This window comes from Anas platyrhynchos, chromosome 5 (assembly GCF_047663525.1).
Source record: "Anas platyrhynchos isolate ZD024472 breed Pekin duck chromosome 5, IASCAAS_PekinDuck_T2T, whole genome shotgun sequence".
NCBI classification, from domain to species: Eukaryota; Metazoa; Chordata; class Aves; order Anseriformes; family Anatidae; genus Anas; species Anas platyrhynchos.
Window position 1 is genome coordinate 6,378,632 of NC_092591.1, and position 16,270 is coordinate 6,394,901.

Below are 16,270 nucleotides of genomic sequence, written 5' to 3' on the forward strand. Positions count from 1 at the left end.
CCATCCATCTAAATTAGCTGGATGGAGGCCAGGACACTGGAACTTGCAACGTTTGCCAGGATTACGAGGAAATGAAATGATGGGTTTGTGTAAGTAGAAGGATTCGGGTGTTATTGTGGGACAATGAGGTAGATCCTGGACAAGGCAGACAGTATGTTTAAAGGCTGGGCATTGGGAATTGCTGGAGAACGATGGAAAAAGGAAGCACAGGTGAGTAGATTGGAGGGAGAAAGAGTTTAGAATGGCGGGCTGCCGACAGGAACAAAGAACCACGCATTGTTAGGTCTGAGGTCTGTTCTCCTGTTTCATCTCTTGAAAGAGAGGCATCGATAAATGCAGTGGCACTCTCTTCTCCAAAGCACAGAAAGAGAACCACAGAAATGTGATCCTCTGTGAGACTGTCATAAGCAGTACTCAAGTAAACAAGACCTCGTGCTCTGTGCTGCGTAGACTTGCTGACAGATCTAACCGGGATCGATGCAGGCATCTGAGCCTCGCCATTGTTAGGCGGTCTTTGGCGCCAGGGTTCGGGGCTGCCCATGTTTGTGTACCTGTGGGCACGTGAACGTGGCTAGCATAAAAAGAAAAGCCACATGTGTCCCAAGGGTGTGTGTAAAGATGCCCAGCTTGTAGTGCTGCCATGCACTAGGCCCTCTGAGTTTAGACGAGTGAAGTTTGGTGAATAATCAATTAGTAAATATTCAAAGAAGCTTCTGTCTTTCCACCGAGTAAGCAGTTTCTGGAAGAGGTTGGTGGTAAGGATGCTGGAAGTGGCACGCACTGGATGCTGGCAGTCTGCTTTCATTTGGAGCAGGATTTGAGCCAGCTCATGACTACAATCCAGAAAAGGGATAAACTGAGGAGCTTTGTTGTAAGGATTTCCCACCAGCCACATGGACGCTGTAACATAGAGTTGGAGGGCCACTTTGTTGTCTGCTTGATAGGAGAGAACTTGGCATAGATCTTCAACATCTATATCCTGGTGCTTAATGTCTGTTGGCACTGTGTTGGCTGTGCCTGCATACCAAGGATTCCCTTTTGCATTTGTTCCCACTGGAGCATTATTAGGGTTTTATTCATTGTGTGGGGAGAGGAAGATGGCTTGGTTTGAGAGCTGGTTTGATGATGTTCAGGGGATTACAGTGGAAACTGTCTGCCTCCTTCATCTTCAACCATTCAGTTTTCATTTGTTCACCGTATGTATCTCTTTGTGGGATGATATCTTGAGCTTGAATACCCATTTTAAGCTATGTAGGATCTGAAGCCTAGACAGGATTAGGCCAAGAATTTCTCTCAAATCAAGCAATTCTAAAATCTGTTTGGAATAAGGGATAAAAAACACCTTGAAGGTGCAATATATACTAAAGCACAGTGTTCTATTAGTTTAGTTTTACTGATAGCGTTGTATACAGCATTTGTTTAATGCTAATTTTTAACCTAACTTGTATCTGGTTAGTTAAGTGAATTTGAGATACAAAATTAAACAAATATTTCACTCTTAGAGCAGCAGAAGTATTCCGGAGGAGTGTTGTATCCATTTAGCTGCTGGTTGCTTTTAAGCTCCATGTGAGCAACTTTCTTTGTAGCTGGTTTGCCAGGTACAACCTTGGCATTAATAAGTCTGTTAATCACCTGATTGAAAACCTTGGGATTTTTTTTGTTTTTTAATGGCCATGAATAAAATAGTGGTGGCATCTGTGCTGTTCTGTTGGTCATAAAGATCGAGGTATAAACATAGCTGCATTTTTGTTTTTATTTATGAAGAGTACATGGCAACTGCAGCTTTTTGAAATAATGGAATTTCTTCATTAGTCTTGTTAGAACTCAGGATATGTAATTGTTAAATACAACACCTCATGATCAAGTTGGTTTGTCATCTTTTATTTTCAGGCCATCTCTGATCCGTCTTAGTGGCAGTATCAGGTTTAGAAACCACCGAGTGGACTGTGCTTGAGGTAGCACCTGAGGTCCTACAGATAGGAAGTGAATTTAGATGGTAAAAATTGTTGCTGTATTTTCTGTTAGGGAAACCTCTCTCTGTAGCTCTGCAGCAGTGAAAATGCAATATGGACCTGGGAAAGGTGGGGTGACAATGTACTTTTTACTTATATTGTGAAGTCTTCGCTATCATGCGTTGTCATTGATTTTGCTGGCAGAAAAGGAGGAGCAAGAAGGCTAAGGAATGGCCAGCTGAGACTAGAGGAATGGGAGAGAGATCCTATACCTGACATAGCCCGTGGGTTAATGTGTGTGTGAGACCAGGAGAGGGATACAGCAGTTCCCTGTTTTTCCAGTCTGAGGTATGTCTGTGTGCATTGTCACTTGGCAGAGGAAAGGAGCTTTTCAGGGGAACTGAGAGATTTAGATCAGGGGGCGTTTGTTTCGATCAAAGTTCTTCATTTCCAGTTGATACCAACCGACTGTCAGATAAAGCCGGTCTGAACTTGAATTTTTGGACTAGAGTATGAATAGAAGTTTATTTGAGTGTTTTTTGTTTTGGTTTCCCTAGCTTCCCTATTACGACAACTTTTGTTGAAGAATTAATTAGGAAACCAAAAAGAATGTGGATAATGTGAATGATATGGTTAATACTCTGACCGTTACAGCAGATTGATTGAATTGATAAAATCTGCTGCTCGTTATATACTTTTATATTTTTAATTCAATTAATCTTGATTTTATTATTTTTTATTTTTATTTTTAATTTGCATTAGGACATGCAAAGTATTAAACTAAGGCCATGGAAAATAACTTTGACAAAGCTTTCTTACTCCTCTGGAATCTAATTAAAAATCTGCAAATGTTGTCATTCATCATTTTACTATTGGAGTGTATTTCTTAGGGAGACAGTCTAATATCCTGCAGCAACTTCATGGCATTACAAAAATAATTAATGGACCCTTTTAGGGCAGTGTATGTTGCTACAATGTGGAATAATACTTCAGTGTTGTAACTGAATGGCGTGCTAGGAAACACTAATCCCTCGTGTATAGTAACAGGAAGTATGAATATTACTTATTAATGATAATATAAAACACCTTAGCACACATGCTTTTTCTGGGCATGTCTACATTTTTGTAAATCACAGTGAATTTTAATTGCAGAAAATTGGTGAGAAGAAAGAAGGATTTGTGTAATTAAGAGGATCTGCTTATTTAAAAGCCTTTAGAAGTTGTAAAAGATAGAACTTCTCTGTATGAGAGGGATGGCTGTTGTGCAATAATGCCCCTTCATTCCCCTTTCATAATAAATCTCAGCAGAGTATTCATCTAAAGGGCTGGATGCCAAAAAGAACAGGTTCGACTTGTCTGTGAGGATTTACACCACACTAAAATGCACAACTGCTTTTGCAGAGGTCATTGTGAAGGTCACAGAGCTCGCATGCACTGCTGAATGAGAGCAGCCTACAACAATAGTGCGAGTGGTTGGACTGTGTGAAATCAATATTTAAAACCTCATATGAAATGTAGCAATAAGCTGAAATCATTAAAACACGTGACTTCAAAACACGTAGATTGTTTTGCAAGAGAGGAGTGCTCTCTTCCAGGAGTTTGCATCTCGTACCCTCTGCTGAATGCCACTCCTAGATGAAAGTATAAGATTTTTCTCAATTCAGTTAATGTTGAAATAACATAGTATGTCTAGTATAGGCAGTCAAACTATTAACAATCGTATCAAGAGGTTTTCTCTCTCCAGTAGAAAAAACATCATATTTGATATTGATACTGAAGTGGATCTAGTTACCTGAAACTTGCAGCACCTTGCTTTCAAATAAGGTCTGAGTTAGCCCGTAGGGTCACTATGTCTTTAAATAAAAGATGATGATCATTTCAAATGGCACCCAGCCATTGGTGGGGTTTAGTGCAGAGATTAATTAGTAAACTTTGGAATGCGCTACAGCAAATGCAGCTGATTGGCAATAGCATGTGGAGCAGCAACTGGTGGAAGGCCAGTGCTTCTGAGCAGCAGAGGTATTTCCAAAAAGACTTAAGAGTGCTGTGATGTGTTATTCTTTAAATGGAACTGTACTGATTGCATTGAGCCACTGTTTTTCTGTTTATACAGTTTAGTAAATACAGAAATTAAAGAAATCTGAGGTGGATTTTGAAAGAAAGCAAGTTTTCTTCTATTGTTTTCATGTGATTAGATGCATCCCATATTGATGCCCCCAAACATCAATTTACAGAGGATTGTGGTTTGTCTGCATTGCATTTTGCAATTTTTTCTTTTACTGTAAAGGCAAATGTCAAGTGTACTGCCAAATGCTGAGATATGATTTATTCAAATAAGACACTGAAGTAAATACAATTACTTCAGTGGCTATGACAGTGAACGGCTTCTATGGTCTACTTCTTAAAATGGTATGGATCACTGAGACTGTGTGTTTGCATGATTTATAACTGTTTGTCTTCCTTTTAATGTTTTAAAGACGTGATTAGCGAAATTTGGAAACTATCTCTGTAAATTAGCTTCTTGAGGATGCTCAATCTATTTGTTATGAGTAATGGGCCCAATTATCCATAGTCCCTAGTGGGACTATTTTCTCAGTTTGTGCAGGCCAGGGAATTGGGGCTTAGATAATAAAAATTAAGATGTATTATGTAAATAAATAAATAAATATAGTATTTTTAAAAAAACTACTCTTGAGAAGAGTACTTGGAAGCCCTGTATACTTCTTTAAATCTCTTATGTTGTATTAGTCGCTTGATGCCTACCTTCGGTTAGAGGCATGGTCAAGCATTCATTTAAATATTGTCTTTTAAAATCCTTAGGCCAATGGGTGTTTGCTTCAAAAATGGCTCAGTAATCTGGTAAAATTCATCTTATGCATTTCCTGAGTACTGAACAAAAGCCTGCCCTCGTGGACTAGCTACTGTTATCACCGAGATAGCCATGTTAAAATTATGACCCCAAACTGAAAGAGGCGCTTGATCACATAGGATATAGGGCTCATCCTGGCCCTGACCCAGAAATCCCTTTAAGTATATGCTGTAAAATGAGGCAAGTGTGTGCTCCTTGCTCCTGTACTCGTCCTCGCCACGGCCTAGTCCCCATGGCGCGCTGAGGGACAATGGCGGCTCCGCCATGGGCTGGGCCGCGGCAGGTGCCGGTGGCCGGGCTCCGACTGCGAGCTGCTGGAGGACACGGAGCCGAGGTCGGGGTTGTCAGGGCGCCGGCTGCTTCTCCTGAGGCCTGTTTCTGCAAGCCTCAGCTTCCTAGGCCATTGTGTTTATTGCCACAGGTAATTGCAGCGAAACGGATGGGCTCGGTTTGCGCAGTCACGTTTGGGCTTGCTGGGCGTTGTCGGACCGGACTTGCCGGCCGCCATCCAGACAAAGCGACCGCTGTGGGGCTGCTCCTTTCACCTCGAGAGGCTGCCCCGGTGCTTAAAGCTGGGTGGTTTTCAGAGCTGGATCAACGCTGCTGAGCCCGTGCCTAAGCGCCAAATAGGTGTCTGATGAAATTCCCTTATAGCAAATAGATTTGTTGGCTCGGTGTGCCTGTAAATGAAACCTGCACACACGATCGGGTGTTAGTCTTGCAAAACGTGCAGTGATAGCATTTGTTAAGAGCCGTTCAACTCTCGTGCTTGATTATTTGTGTGTGAATACGTATGTAACAAACACCCGTGAGCAAAAAAAGCATCTCATTTGAAAATGCCGTATCTGAGCACTGCAATCAGGTCCCTAATTACTGAGACTCGTTTCTTTTAAACTAAACCTTCTGTGTGTATGTACAGTATACACATCCAAGTACATTGCGAGGCATTGCAAATGATTAAAAGCAAACTGTAACCCTTGACAGAAACAAATGTAGGTACATTCTGTGATGCATTATCCTGGCTGGACTGCCGGTTAGCTGTGAGTCAGCTGGCTGTATGAGTTATAGGGTGCGCTTTGTATCACTGGACGCTTGCCTTTTGGTATTGGTTTAAATCTAAGATAGGAAGGAGTGAACAAAGTCTGAATTTCCTCCTCTCAATAGCACAAACAGCCGCTGCAACTCCCTGCTTCTGCTAATGCCCCGGAGCTGGCTGGCACGGCCGCTCGTGTAGCCGAGGCTGGGGATTAGGCAGCTGCGTAAGGTGAGCTGCTTTTAAGCTCTGGCAGTCTTTTTTTCCTTCTAGACCTCGAACATGCCAGGTGCCAATGCTCCATCCTAGCAATGAGTGTTTCTACAACACAGCGACGGCTGTGAAAAGAAGATGGGAGAGAAAAGTTGATGCGGTGTTGTGGTTTAACTGTGACCCGGGATTAATGTGAAACCGAAGGCAAAACCATGGTTTTCACTTTATTATTGGTTGGTAAAAGTTTATGTCCAGAGCTCTAGGACAAAGCTGTTTAGGCTGGTGGTGATTTAAGCTGTTTGGGTTCTTTTAAAAGCTTTTAGGTACGGACTTGCCATCTCTTGCTGAAAATATAATTTTTGTGAGAGTTGCACGTCTTACTTTTCTCTCTTTTGTTAAATCTTGACCGCTTAAATCAAAAAAACAAATAAGAAAAATCCCACCCTGGATTATCAAACCCAACATGCTGAAAGCTTCTTGAACAGCTTGCCTTGGCATGAGAGAATTAACGTGGTTATAGCCCAGCAGTGAAGGTGGCTGGGGAGAAGGAGGAGAATACCCCCCTGACTGCCTGCACTTGGGAAAGGAAATGCAACAAAATATTATTGTTCATATGAACTCTAGGCTTTCTGATCTGCTCCCATGGACTTCACTGATACGGTATCAGTTACCCCCATGCCTGCAAGAAGGGGTTAGTGTTTCATGTAATGAAGTGGAACGGCGATGCAGATGCGCAGTAGCCCAGTGTTGCTGGATGGATGGCTTCCAGGTAGATGGAGGATTTAGGCTGACCGCTTTACGAGGCAGCTCTTCGTAGTCAGCCCAAAAGCAGCTCGTGCTGGTGAGTCCAGGAGTGTGTGCGCGTGCTTAGTCAGTCTCTTGTGTACCTGTGTGATTGTACCACTGATTAGACTCAAAAGGCTTGGCAAATCCTATTTGTGTGGGAAGCTGGAGTGCAAAAACTTGCCTAATTTACTTTATTTAAATCAATATAATCCCGCTTAAGGCGTTTTGGAAAGCACATCTAAGTGAACGGTGTTTTAAGTTAACACAGTGTCTTTCGTGTTCACAATAAAAGCTAGTTTCATTTGAAAAGGGTGTGCTTATGGTTACCTTACACAAACTTTTGCCATATTAAATGTGGAAGGGCTCAATTCTCCTGCATGCACGCATTGTCTTTTGTGAAATTTGTACTCAGAAGATTTAATATCTTCAAGTTTGCTTTATGATCAGCAATTCTTTGAACTCGCAAACAAAGTGTGGATAACTTCAAATAGATATTTGAAGTCTGATTCTAAGGAATGCTTATGTTGATTTTTGACCTTACAATGTGAAGTTTGATCTCTGTCTTAAAACTGAGTATTCTAGAGGAAGTGTAAATATGAGCTGGACTTTGAAAGATCTATTTAAAATCTGTTCTTAAACTTTAGGAACGTTATTCTGGATATTGTGACGATTCAAACGATGGAAGTGTATTCCTGCTCACGGAGGCCCTGATTCAGCAGTTGATCTCTAATCAGCAAAGCTCAGTTGCAGCCTTGTACCTTAGGAAGGTGTAGATCTGCAGTGATTTAGACTTGAATATAGCATTTTTTGGGTATTGTGAAGCTCCAGAGAATAGAGAAGGGCTAACGGTGGAAGCTGACTGAGATGATTTAGAGTTTTATGTAAGCACATAAAGCTGCAAGTTGTCTTGTTGTGTTTGGTTTTGAAAAACTCGTATTAACTACTTTGACATCTCGCTTTTATTCTCAAACATCTGCTTTAGATTGTTTGCCATAAAAGTGTAAGAATTAATCTTGCCCTCATTTTTGTTATTGCTACCAGAAACCAAACTATTTTTATTACTTCTTGTATAGGGATTTGGACTTGATAATTCAGGGTTTAGGAGAAAATAAGTTTGTATTTTTTTCTCTTCTGTATGCTTAACGGGTAAAGTCAATTAAATTAAAAATTTTAAGTGCACAAAGATGTTAGGCATGTCTTGCTAAACCGTACTGTAAGCTCTACTTTGCTTTATTTGGCCTAATATTTTGAGTTTTAAGGGAATTCAAATGATCAGCTCGGTTTGGTTTGTTTCTCAGAACAGCAGCTGTCCTGAGCCAGGGTAAGGCATTTGCATCATCTGTGGAGAGCTTCATATTTATTTTCCTGTATGGAAATGACATATGAAAGTCAAAGAAATGAAAACTTTCCTATATGTTTAGTCCTTTGATTAACAAATTCTTTTAATGCCTGTTCTTGGGGCTTCCTTTTTCTTGGATTACAGCCCTTTTGTGTTTTTTCACTGAGAAGTAAGAAGTAACTACAGCATACGACTGCAGCAAAAACTACAGTGCTTTTGGGCCATTTCCTTCTGCATGGTATATATCACTACATTTCAGGGCATTCTGCTGATGTGGGTTCATCCAGTATTTGTCCGAGCTTATCTCCCTTTCTACAATGGAAGTGTTGTTTTTAAGGCAGAGCTGTCTGTGTTACAAGCCTGTAGCAAGAAATACTCATGCAGCCTCTCTGTAACTTGCTCGAAACCTGACGTTTGTGCTGCAGTTGCTTTCACAGCAGTCTCCTCTTTCAGAATGTGTGGCGACACTTGCCTTTTTTTTTTTTGTACTCGAATACAAGTGTTTTAGCAAAAGGGCTCATGAAGGAGCCAGTGAATGAGGTAAAACAGATGAAGCATCTCCTTATATTCTAAACAGATAAATAGGATTTTTTCTGGGACTAAGTGGAAAAAAATGTGCGATTATATTGCAGATTTGCTGCCAGCTTCTATTTTTCTCTGAAGTGAGATTGTAGATTTTTCCCAGCAGGAACCATTCCTTTTTTGCTTGTGCTATGGATGCTTTAGATGTTTCTGGTTATTGTGCTTCAAGGGGCGACACAGCCGCAGCCCCCACAACCGCAGCGATGTGGTGGGGCTGTGGCAGGGCTTGGGTGCGTGGAGGGGTCTTTCTGCAGCGCCCCGGGGATCTGCAAACAGAATTCGATCCTCTGAATTTCCAGATATCCTGTCCTGTACTGCTAAAATTCAGGTGCTGTTGGAAGGGTGCACCACTTGGAAAGCTGTCATGTGTCTGTAATTCAGGTGTGAGCATCATTTTCTTGTAGGCAGTTAAAATAGAGATAAAACCTGCATGGAAGGAAAAAGCTGAACCTCTCTGGAAGGGCAAAAAGCATGTTTTGTGAGGATCTGTGAAAAACACAGTTGCTTCTACCCCAGGGAGTGTTTCATTTAGTTTGACAAAATTAACGTGTATTTTCAAAGCAGTGCACGAGCTGTGTTGGATTTGCAGTGTCTCTTCCTGTCACCACGATAATCAGCTCACATTTACTTGTTCTCCCTGCATGCAAATGCGAAAAAAGGCTAGAAATAAACTACTTTCCACTTTATTCTAGAAGCGATAATTTCTAAATATGTTGCTAACAGGTTTCAGGTTGCATTTAAAATTTATAGTAAACAGTCCACAAATACTGTGCAAGAAGTCTCATGTACTACAAATGCCTGGTGATGCTCTCTTCGTTTTTCTGGACTGGAGTTATTCTAAATGCCTCCTTTTTTTATCTCTTTGCCTATTCCTGATAATTCATTCTGACTTTCTCTCCTTCTGTTTTTCCTATGCTTTTCACATTTTTCTTTTCATCTGCCTGTGTTGTCCGTTTCATATTTTATTCCTTTATTTTGTCCCCATGGCTTTAAAAACTTCCATGCTTCCTACTGCCAGAGTTTTATCACGTTTTAGCAGTCCCTCCTTAAAATCTAGCTATTCAAGGAATCTCACTTTATTTCTTTATCAGTCAGACAAGCCATTCTGGTTGGGGTGTTCTGCATCTTTATCAACATTTATCTGGGTCTAGGCTGTATGCTCAGTGAAATAGGGAATATGTCTCTGATTTTCACACACGGAATTTCTCATCCTCTGTAGACTGAGGTCAGCTTGCTGTTCGGTTTTGTTAGTTTAAGCAGTCTTTCTTTTTTAAATCATCCATCAGACTCTACATTCCTTAAGAATGATATTGTCTAGCTGTGGATATTTGGGTTGGGGGGAGCTGCTTTAGGGAATCCTAGGGAAGAGCAGGCAGTGGGTACAACGATGCATCATTGTTTGTCAGCTCCTGCCGGGTTCACCAATAAAGCAGTGAGGTTTTGCAAGTTCCATTGTTCTCCAGGAATTCCTAAATTATTTTCTTGCATAATCGAGGAGTCGTATCAGCATAACACCCGGCTTTCCTGCACCACGACAGGAGCCCCAGCAGGTTCAGCTGTATGAAGACTCAAACGATTGCTGCTGGTTGGTGAGCGATGCACGGCTATTGCTGTGCTCTGATCTCTGCTGGGATGCCTGTCACTCTCTAAATGTTATTTGTTGTGATACACAAAGTGGCATTTGTCAAATTGATTTCTGTTTCACATCCCTTGAAAAATTAGGCCCCTAATGTGGGCATTTAAAACCGTATTATATTAAGGCCTATAATCCTGTAATTAGACTGGCTGCTGCAGAGCTTATGCTTTGTTGAGAGCCAAATCAAAATGATCAAGGCTCCAGAAGTCTGATAGTAGAAATGCAACAAAAGTTTCCTTAATTCTGCCTAATGCTGTAATACTGACAGAGCACGCTGGGAAACAGCACAGCAAACTGAGCTGAACGTGGACTCTGAGTCACCCTTAGTGAAGCCGCTCGACGAAAAATAGAAAGAAGATGCAGGTGTACCTTGAGAAGGGCCATGTTGAGCCCTGAAGCCACTGTAGGAAAAAGAAGAGGTGAGCTGATGGAGAGGTTTGTATTCACTACTGCCAGGTACCTGTGTCCTCCACAGCAGCTGGTTTGGGCATGGCTCTTTGGTCCAGCTGGGAGAGCCAACGAGGAATGGTGCAAGGCAGAGGAATCACAAGGAGTGGTGCAAGGCAGAGGAATCGTGCAAGGCAGGGCTCTGAGGGACACGACAGAAGGCTCAGAGGAGGCTGAGCTTCTGCTTGCAGCACACTGCACTGCAAACCACGGAGTAAGTGTGCAGGAGCTGAGGCCGAGTTGGGAGCAAGATTGTGAAATGAGCCCTGAAAACCAGGGGATGGCATGTGGGCTCATTACTTGTGTGAAAATGCCGCTGTGTTTTAATTCTCTGTTTTCAGAAATGGTGCTGTCTTGTGTACGGTGCCGTCCTTTGAACGGTGCTGGAGATTTTGAGGAAAGCTTGGCAGAGCTCTGGAGTCTCTGCTGAAAACGAGCGTGTGACTCGGCCCTGCAAACATCCAGACTATGCCCTGAATCATAACCGCGCTTCGACAGCTCGCTGGGAGACGACAGGGGCAAACAGGCAGTGTCATCCACTGATGTGAAGAAAGGGCAAAAGACTTTTCTGTAAAGAGCAGTCACTAAATCCTGCTACTGGCACCGAACCAGCTGAATTCTCTTTCAGCGTGCGTGATGGACGTAGGCTTTCTGCTGAGAGATTAGAGAAATGCGGCTTTTTGGCAGGAGCTTAAAGATAAGTCTGGTCAGGTAATTATTTATGTCAGAGAGTTGTAAAAGGAAAATTTTGGAGGCAAGTATTGCTGAGCACGTGCCTAGATGTGGTTAATTTCCCAGATACAGGTTTTCATGTAACAAACCACATATGTGACCGTCTTTGTTAACAACTTCTTTGGTGCTGTTGATCTCTTGCTATATTTCTGCCATTCGTAAAGAAAACACATTTTTTTAAATCCATTTTGGCTTTGAAAATTTAATTTACTGTGGGGGGAAAAACCCTAAACCTAGTGAGGGTGGTAAGAAGCATCTGAAATCATCTACCCCCAGGAGAAGTGGGGTGTGAATCTTTTATCTTCGCCCTGCCACATGTGGTCGGATTCTGTCATTGAGATCGATAGGCAGACTGAAATTGATCCTGATGGTTTCTGCGTCAGATCGTTTGTTCTTTTTCTGCTTAGTTACTGGGATATCCCCGTAGTACTTTTAGAAATTGTGTAAAGAAATTAGATTTGTTGTTGGTTTTCGAAAGCAGAAGTAAGAGCAGTTGGTTTCAGATATTTAAGTGCTTGGAAAAAAACTCAGTGGCACAGGAATTTTAGGCTAGGGAATGGAATTATGCATTTTAGTTTGACATTTTTCTTGTTTATTTAAAAAAGCTGTGGAAGACAGGGAGGGTAAAGGTTAAAATAATATTAACCGAGCCCTCCAAATCTATCAGTTTCATTCTCCTTTTCCTGAGTATTACTGTAGTCAAACAAAGTAGTTAATCAGAGTCAGATAGCCATATTAGCACCGCTGACACGGGTTTGTCAATAGTGAGTGGGGAGGGTGGGAACTGAGAAAACAGCTTTTGGCTCCGAGTGCTTGGGGTATTTGCATCAAGATTGTTCTCTAAGAAATTCTGTTATCACGAAGACATCTTTCCAACACCTGAATTCTGTTGTGAACTTAAAAGTAAGATGGTTTTCTAAGAGAGATTACAGTAGAAAATACAAGGTATCTGTAGTATTGTTCTAACATCCACTGGTAAGCACTAGGTAACTGCAAACCCAAGTGACAGTGTATGAGGAAGGGCCTTTGCTACCCTCCCCGCAGCAATAGAGCTGACATTTGGGATGTGTTTTAGCAGAGCTGTGTCCTGGCACTGTGCTGGGCGCAGTTTCTTCTTTTCTGGCTGTGCAGGGAGCGTGACCTGAAGGTGAAAGGAATTACCCCCAGAGACAGCACTGCTGCAAACTGGCTTCGGGAGACGTAGCACGTAAATGCTATTTCTGTTATCCAGCATGCGGTGTGATCTCTTGGTGTGGTGATAGCAGACCTGGGTAAGTTCCTGAGCGCAGAGAAATGAAAAAAGCAAAAAGTTCAGCTACATCGTCTGGTCCAGCCACCTCCAGCACAGAAACAGGCATTGTCTGGGCATGTTTTAATGACCCCAATCTCTGGCTTCTGTCTCTTGCCTGGGGATGTTTTTGTGGCATAGCTGTTCCTCCTCTTTCCCCTACTAGTGCATTTTTGGTGGTGTCATTCTCCTTTCCCCTCCTCCTTGGCACTGGAGATTTCTGAGAAGGCTGCTGGTTGTTTTTCTTCTTGCTGCAGAGGGACGGGGGTGAAGGAAGGCAGTGTAGTCTTGGAGGCAGGGAAAGTGAGAGACGAAAGGATGGGAGGAAGCCTCAAAGCTTCACCTCGAGCTGGGATTTCTGCACTCTGTGCTAAAATAACCTCCTCCTGCTAGTGAGCCAGCACTGGTACACCTGGCATTCGCCAAGCCTCTGTGTGAGAGGTGCACTGATACACCAGCTCTGGTGCTCCAATAGCCTGAAGTGGCTCAGATGTTTCCTAAAAGGACCTGATTGGATTTTACTGCTTTTTTGTTTAAAATAAGCTCAGTGTCACTGCAAGGGCAGCTCTTCACATCTGTGCATATAATCCCTTTTTTTTTTTTTTTTTTTTTTTTTTAGTTAATGCCATGTTGCATCACAGTCTGAAACAAAAATTGGCTGCTTCTTACTATTTACACTGAGAGATAGCTCAAATGATGCATCTCAAGAAGTAAATCAGTCCGTTTTATTCCATCCCTTTTATTTGTAATGCAAAGACATTATCCTCCTCTCCCCCCAGTTTAATCCTGTACTCCTTTAATCTAAAACCATGCAGTACATGAATGGAAAATCAGTTGCTCGCAAATCCACTGCTCTGCAGTCTTTTAAATAAACAAAGTTCTACGGGTAAGCAAATGCCTTCATTCTAATTAGCAGTGTTTTTTTTTTGTGGTTCCATACATTCCCAAATGCAATAGGCAGCTACAGTGCCTAAAATAATCCCAGAGAAAACACTTGTATGCCATGAAGACAGGGAGTGGGAGGGAGAAGGGGCAGGAAAATCTGTTGTCTGTGTTCTTGGAAACCTTTTCTGTCTCCATTTGGATGCTGTCAGTTTCTTTTACACAAACATTACAGCATCCGAGGGGAATTAGAAATACTTACCCGTGACCACAGCGTCAGATCTTTGGGTTGTCAGGAGAAAGTAATGCAAAAGCAGGAGCTTGGACCCGCCGCCTTCATCTCGGTTTGAGTGTGCTAATAAATGGCTCCTAATGCTGGAAGGAGGTAGGGCTGGCTAAGAGATAAGGCCGGCTGTCTAGGTGGAATACAGAAAATTTATAAGTCTTACCTCATAGATGTGAAATGTTTTTTGGATGTGGAAAAGTGCTGTGTAAGGCCGAAGTAATAGTTATTGTCTCATGTGATGTCTCCGAATTACACAACAGCTTCCCCTGTATAGCAGCCGCTTCTGAAGTGGCTGGGGACCACAGCACAGACACAGAAGGGAGATGCTGCTGGTCAGATGGCTTTTAACCGGACAAATCGCTCAGGCTGAACCTTTTAGCTTCACCAAGGTTTGCTGGAAAAGCACCTCAGCCAAACGGCAGCGCAGAGGGGAACGGCAGCATTTTTCCATCAGTGAGCTTTTGGTGGTTTCCATGCCAGCATTTTGCACGGGTCTGTACAGCACTCGGCGCTGAGACCTCCACGTAACCTGCACGGGGCTGAAGGAGTAGGAACCCAGCCTGCCCAGGAGCCCGAAATTGCACGGCATGGGGTCGGCAGCGTCCATAGGGCCAGCTCCTACCCAGAGCATCGACAGAGCTGCTGTGCTCCCGGGGTTTGACCAAGATGCAGCCCCATTCATCTGGCAGCGTATGGTGTAATTCCTCTGCTTCCACCTAGCCCTCTCCCAGCTCAATGAAGACTAAAGGCCAGCTCGTAGGAAAAAGCCTTCACCTATGGGCCAGACAGCTATAGGGCAGGAGCAGCAGCGAGTTGTGTTTTTTTTCCCCCCGTTGCTAAGTGGAATCTAATCCGCCTTGCCAAAGCCCATCAGCTGAGGCTGTGATTTGGGGAAAAGAAAACAAATGAGCTGTGTCCCAGCTGCACGGCCTCCTTGAGGTGTGGATCTGCTGCTGGGCCCAAAGCACCGCCGTGGTTTTGCCGTGCAGAGGCGTGTAGAGGATCCTAATGCTTGTACCCTGGTCCAGGGTGTAACAGAGCCAAAGGAGAGAGACCCTGCTTGAGACTGAGCTCCATAAGCCCGAAAGGAGCTGCCAGTGTTTAATGGCAAAAATCATTGCCTGTTGGAATAACCAACCCAGGGGATGTGCCTGGACATTTATGGTCTGAAATCTCTGAGTCTGGATTGGATTTCTTTCAAAAGAAGGTAATTTGCCTGAGCTGACAGTCCTGGGGCATCCTCACTGAGTGGTAAATGTTAAATTTTCCCTGTAAGGCACACCCCAGTGCCTGCCGTGCGGTTGGCACGCTGACCAGCCAGCCTCCCAGCGTCCAAACGCAGCTCACATGCATTTACCAGTTGGGCATCATGAAAGTAAATAACCATCACGATCCCTTCTGGCCTCTGGCACCTTGGGAATGCCCCAGAGGAAGACAAATGAAATATTTTCATCCTCTCCTACCAGGAGTCCCCAGATGGAGCCGGGCATCTGCAGCAACAGAGGCGGTGGTGGGGCAAGAGGCTGGCGATGAGCCCCGTGCGTTTGTCGGGAGCCCTCCTGCGTCCCTTGGCCAATGTCAGCAGAAGTTGCTCTCGTTAAAAAAGTGTGAGGAATGCATCAATGGCAACTCTGCTAACAGCGAGCAGCTGTTCTGGTGATGCCCTCCAGAGATGTGGCTCCTGCAATCTGAGCTGCTCCCTTTTTCCACACACAAGTAATTTCCAAAAATATTTATCATGGTTTTGATCTTTGCCTGAAACTGAATTTTCTTTTCTATGGCTGGAACAAAATTCCTCTGGATTTGGAAAGACTGAGGCTTTTCACTCACCAGATGAGGGTGTTCGCATATAAAATGATGAGGCATCTTTTCCCTTCGGTTCGGTCAGAGATGCGAAGTTGGTCAAAGCTTTAAATCTTATTTAAGTAAATCTAAAAGTTTTATTCAAGCATTCATCTCTTAACATTGGGTGTTACGTGCCCACATCAGGGTAGCTACAAAATTTAATATTTCCGTGAGCATGAATAGATTGTAAAGCTACAATGTCTAGCAATAGAAAGAGACCTTTAGAATATCACCAAGCAGTATCAATGCTGAATTTTTATCCTTTCTTTCCCTACTTTTAAAAAGTGTGGTCGCCTGGTTTTAATGTTGCAGCAACAGCTTGGGGCATAGAAACAGCAGCGTGCTGTAGCTTTGGAAGTCGGAGTGACTCACGGCTGACT

General features: G+C 43.1%; 1 protein-coding gene across 2 annotated transcripts in view; it reads left to right on the plus strand.

Annotated features, from left to right (window-relative positions):
• Positions 1-16,270, plus strand: part of MNAT1 (MNAT1 component of CDK activating kinase) — a 120,560-nt gene that overhangs the window by 66,502 nt on the left and 37,788 nt on the right. The window lies entirely within an intron of this gene.